Consider the following 5,866-nt stretch of genomic DNA (forward strand, 5'->3'; position numbering starts at 1 on the left):
GGGGGGGGCTCCGTTTCCAGAGAGGGTCAACTCACCACGAGCGGCCCGCCAGGTTCCATGTGTCCACCCAGAAGGCTGTGTTGGACAATTATGAAATTCCATGAATAATTTGAGAATATAAATACCCTTCAATTTTTTGGAGAATATAAATCATGATTGAAATAATTATTAGGATGTAGCCGTATCATATAAGATGAACAAAACATCATAAATAGGAGCATTGCACATGCAACAGTAGCCATAATAAAAAAATATTAAGATCACAACACACGTACTGGTTGATTGTAGATGAAGTAGCACAGGCTGTTGCAGAGGCGATGTTATCGAGGACGACGTTGGCGAAGACCGGTCGAAGCAGACATTGATGACGACGACGTGCAGCAACGCCTAACTTTGGAGGTAGACGACCTGTTATGAACAATGTGACCAGTCGCACATAACCCTTCCTAAAAACCTAATATGCCCTCTCCCAATGCGGGATTATAAGAGCAAGAGGTTCCGGAGACCTGCTCCCCCACTCGTCGGTGCGCGCCATCGTTCAGGATGGAGTAGACTACGATGGCGGCACAAATAGGCCCGAGTCCTGCCAGGTCAGGCGAGGCAGGGCGAGCAGGCGCGCGTGGTGTTGTCTTTCTCTTCTCGTATTGTCGGTGTATAAAAGTAGGGGCTCTCCTTTTGCACCCCTTTACTTGTGCACGGGCAGTCAGAGCCGCGCCCACGGCCACACTAAGCAGGGCAGAGGAGGGAAGCCGGAGCACAAGACGACCAAAGCAACGCCAAGACCAGAGGCGCAAGGAGAGCAAGACGGCGAGGTGGACTCCCCCGGCAGGACCCTTGCCGGGGTGGCTTCCGCAGCCTCGGCAAGATCCTTGCCGGGGCAACTTGCCTGAAGCCAGCAGAGCGCGCCACCCTTGAGCCCAAGGGATTCCAACACCATCAACCATATTGGAACCAAGGCTCGGGAGGCACCTCCGTGGTGGCATGCAGATCTTTGTAGAGATCATAGATACACAAGATCAGATGAGAACCAGAAGACCACGATCCTTGGCAAGATCCTTGCCAGGGAAATCCACGAGACCCCCGGCAAGATCCTTGCCGGGGATGACCGTGGTGCCACAGCGAGACCCTTGCCGGGCCCTCGGCAAGACCCTTGCCGAGGACGCCTGTGGGGCCGCAGCCAGGCCCGCGTCTGCCAAGACTCCACCGCCGCTCCCATACAGCTGCCAGCTCGACCAGCTGGGCAGGCATCTGCGTGGCAGCGCGCGGCCTCTACGCCAACTCAGCAAGCACCTGCGTGGTGGCATGCAGATCTTCGTGAAGGCTCCACCACCACGCTAGCCCAGCAGCCAGCCAACGTGGCGCTACAATGCCTCGTCAGCTTGGACGCGCGTCGGAGCCAGGCGAGGCGACGACAGCTGGGACGAGCTTCTTTGCCGTCCCCAATAAAGTAAGAGGGACACGTCGGTAGCGCATTAAATGCATTTTTCCGACGATGCCAGGAGATAGACTCAGCCCCTGTACAACTTTCCACCTCCTGTGTGCCATTGTGGTGATCCCTTTTTGTCTATAAAAGGAGCCCCGAGGCGTACTAGAGGGGGATTCGGATCTTTTGGACTAGGGAGCCACCGCAGCTAGTTCAAGAACACAAGAACACCCAAATATACATCAAAGCAGGACTAGGGTTTTACGCGTCTCCGTGGCCTGAACCTGGGTAAACGATTTGTGTGCTGACCGTCAGACCCGCTCTTTGCACAACCCCGCACCCGCCAACCATAGAAGGGATCCTAGTGACCCCATAGGTGTCGTTTCCCACCGACATCTCTGGCGCGCCAGGTAGGGGGTGCGCAGTTGTGAAAATCCGGTCTGGTTGAAGCAACGGCTTCATCGTGGCCGTCACTTCAAGCAAGAAGACGACCGAACAAATGGCGTCCTCGGTGGACGCGACGAACGCTCACGCAGCGGCAGAAAAGCTAAGTCATGCAAAACTTTGAGTAATTCCTTTTTATATATAAGGTTATCGTCCTCGACGATCTTGCCCTGTGTATGGAAAACCTGCACGCAATGGGGCTCTACCACTATTGGCAACACCCTCGTTCTGTTTTGAGTCCGTTCAACAGTTCGAGCGGCTGCGTCGAGAATGGCAGGGTGACCTTCTGCGATTGGCAACGCTCTCGCTCTGTCTCGAGTCCGCTCGATAGCTCGAGCGGCCGCGTCAAGAGCAGTGAGGTGGTTTTCCGGGCAGCAAGCATACCCGGCAGGCAATTGGGGATCCGTCCTCAAGGCGCCGCCTAGGTTTCTGCGCCGGCAAACCTACCCGGTTAACGTAGGGTCGACATACAAAGGGAGATCAAACGGGAAAATAACATGCATCGTTTCAAAAGTACTACAGGGTTATATTACATCATTTGTTGTTGCGGTTCTAACTAAAGATAAAAATTGTCTTGGTCATGAACCTGTAGCGGCGATAATAAACAGGGTGCCTAGTCCCGGCGCTGGCCTTGTACCCTCCGAACTCCGTCGATGCGGCTGATGACGAGCTCGATGCGCTCCTCGAGAGGCGCGGGATCCATGTCGTCCGGCAAGCTATCCAGCAAAGCTTCGAAGTCGAGGTCAGGGTTTCAGTACGCCATCTTGGTGAGGACCTTGGTCATGGCACCCCGGCAAAGCCTCCGGGCCTCTTCGGCCAGAGAGGTCGCCCTGTTGGAGTGGAGCCGCTCCAGGGCCCCAAGAACACCCTCGAAGAACAGGGTCAGCCTGGCATTAGGACTCACGTTTGGCTCTAGGATGTACCTCACGTTAGACATCCCCATGGTAGCCAGCTGCGTGGTGATCCTGCCGGCGACGTCGGCGAGGCGGCTGACCCAGAGCTTCTCGCCCGCCACAAATTCCGCATGGCTGGCGGCGCCGTTCTTCCACAGCTGCCTCTCATTCTCCAGATTCTTGGTCAGGGTCTCCTCCCGGGCCCTGACCTCGGAGAGCGCCCCCTCAAGACCCTCCAGCTTCAGCTTCAGGTCCTTGATGGACTTGTTGGCCGTGGAGAGCAGCTCGACCTTGTCGAGGACTGCGACCTGCGCATCAGCCAAGGCGCCCTTGGCCGCGTCCCTCTCCCCGTCAGCTCCTGGATCTGCTTCGTCAGCCCGTCCCGCTCCACCTCTAGCTTGTTCACCTTGCCGGCGTGGACCTGGGCCTGAGCATTGAGGGCCTCCTCATGCCTCCGCTCCAGCTCCTGGGTCCGCTGCACAACAAGCTCCTGGACCTCCTCGTCCTTGCCGCGGAGTGTCGTGGCGAGTTTCTCCTCGCGAGCGGCAAGGTCCTCCTCCTGAGAGTTCAGCTCGGCCTGGTGCTGACGCCTAGCGGCCTCCTCCTTGGCGGCCTGTTGACTTGCCTCCTCCCGGGCCTTCTCGACATCAGCCTGCTTCATGGTAAGCTCCAGCTTGCACTCGGCCAGCTGATCCTGGGCGCTCTTCAGCTCCTCACTGGCCTGGCAGAACCAAGCCTCCGTCTCGGCGCCGCGACCTTGGAGGTCCACCTCCGCCTTATCCACCGCTGCCATCCTGGACTTGGCCTTGTCCAGGAGGGCACGGTGAAGCGCCTGAAGCTTGTGGAAGTTGGCGCTCATGCTCTAGAGGAGCCGCTCCTCCTAGGAACCGCCGCCACCGACGCTCGGTTCGTCAATGACCTCAAGGCCGGCGGCGGCAAGCACCTCATCGTCGAACAACCCCCCTCGGCGAGCGCCCTGGTGCTCACCGTCCATGGGAGGTGGACGAACAGGTCGTCGCCCACCTTCAGATAATTGCCCGAGCCAGAAGCGGCGGAGTAGGAAGGATAGTCGTCGACCACCTCCTCCTCGACAGCGGCCTTGCTGGCCTCCCCGACAGGCCCCTTGTCGGCCTCCTCGGCAGCGGCCTCGCCAACCTCCCCGGCAGGCCCCTCAGCGGCGTCCTCAGCAACGTCCTTGGCCGCCTCCTCAGCGGCGATCTCGCCAGCCTCGGCCGCGGCCTCTCTGGTGACCTCTCCGATGATGGTGTCCACGTCCTCCCGGTCCGCCGAGGAAGGATCTGGGTACTGATAAGGAGGATGAGGCGAAGTCAAGATCAAAATTTGAAAGAAGAAAAACGAGCGGGAACGGGAGGCAAACAACTCACCTGTGCCGAGCTGGGACAAAGTGGCCCCCTCCCCACCAACATTAGGTGCCAGGACGGAGCCGCGGGCGCCCGGGTTCGCCTCCTCCTCCTCCGTGCGCATGGGCTCAGTGCTTGGCGCCCTTGCCGGGGACGCCCCTCGGGGCGGCGTGGTCGATGGGGGCGGCGTGTTGAGGTTGGCCCTCAGTGGCTCCTCATGCTGCCGTTCTCCTCCTGCAACCATGACAAGGTCAGCACCAAGAAATCGTGCCCCAGCGCACGTCGATGGAGAGCGAGTGATGAACGCACGCTGAGGGCTACGCCGGGGGCTGCTCTCCACCACCACCAGCGGCGTACTCGAGGTGCCCGCCGGGGGCTGGCCGCCCGCCGAGGCCTTGGACCTCTTCGCCACCCTCTGCGCCAGCGTCTCCCTATCCCTGCGAAGATGAAGACAAGTCAAGAAAAGTGGCACGGTCCGAGGGGACGTAGATGACAAAAGACGAGACACTTACTCATCCTCCGCCTCTTCTTTCGCGGCCTTCCTCTTCCTCCTCGGGCTAAGATACCCGAGGTCAAAGAAGACCTCCGTGTCGTTACCTTCGGGAGGAGGGGAAGCAGGTGGCGTTCGGGGACGCTTGGACGGAGAAGGGGCATCCGCTTTCTTCTTCACCACTGCAACCTTGACCGCCTTCCCCGCCGCTGCGGCCCTCGTCTGACGCATGGCACCTCCGGAGGTTGTTGTGGTTGTGCGGTCCTGCCGGGCCAGATCGGCTCACCTGAGATGGCCCGCCGTAGGACACGCCCTCTCCCCGTGGCTGGGGGGGGGGGGTCGACAGCCTCGACCTCCTCCCCGGACGATTCATCGGCCTCATCTTCAATGAGAGGGGCCCCGGTGCCGGCGTTGCTGGCCTCCCCAGCAGATTCCGCCCACTAGGCGAGCTCCTTCTCCTCCGCGGCCGCTGCGGCCTCGTCCTCCACGCTGCCAGTGCTGCCGGCCTCCTTGGTGAGTGCCGCCTGCGCCTTCCTGGCGGCGATGTAGTCCAGCTCCGCTTGGGTGGTGTCCTGGATGAGCAGGGGCTCTTCGCGGACGTACTTCTCCGACAGGGTGTCGAAGAACTCCTGCACCTGGCCCGCCTCCGGCTCGACCCAATTCGGGTCAAGGCCGTGCGCATTGTAGTCCGGCATCATGGCGATGATGTCGGTTTGGCAGGAGTTGTTGCTCAGCAGGACCGCCCCCGCCGGCAACCCGAACAGGGGCCCCTTGGCGACCTTGCAGGTCCTCTCGGCCATGCCGTCGCGGTTCACGTCGAGCTAGAAGAGCCGCTGACAGAAGTGGGCGTGCCCCATCACCGTGAAGTTGTGGTTCAGGCCGGGGCGGAGCCGCATGATGTCAGCCGCGTTGCTGAAAAGCCAGGCCGGCCTCCCCTTGTTGTGCAGAGGAGCGATGCGGCGGCGGATGAAATCCGCCCCAATCATCTTTTGGGTGAGCCCGGCAATGACGAGGCGGTGGATTCTGGTGATGGCAATCGTGAGCTTCCCATCCTGGGCGTCGACATCGCCCCAGTCGTCTCTGCGAACCGGCGGCGTCTGGCGAACCTGACAAAACTCCTGAGGGCCCTCCTCCTCAATACAGCACCACCGGCTCCGCCACTCCTCCCACCTCTCCTTATGGGTGCCCTTTGGATACGTCCCCTTCTGCAGGGTCCTTGGGATCCAGGCGACACAACCGGAAATGGCGCCTCCCC

Source organism: Triticum dicoccoides, chromosome 2A (genome assembly GCF_002162155.2).
Source record: "Triticum dicoccoides isolate Atlit2015 ecotype Zavitan chromosome 2A, WEW_v2.0, whole genome shotgun sequence".
In the NCBI taxonomy this organism is placed as follows: Eukaryota; Viridiplantae; Streptophyta; class Magnoliopsida; order Poales; family Poaceae; genus Triticum; species Triticum dicoccoides.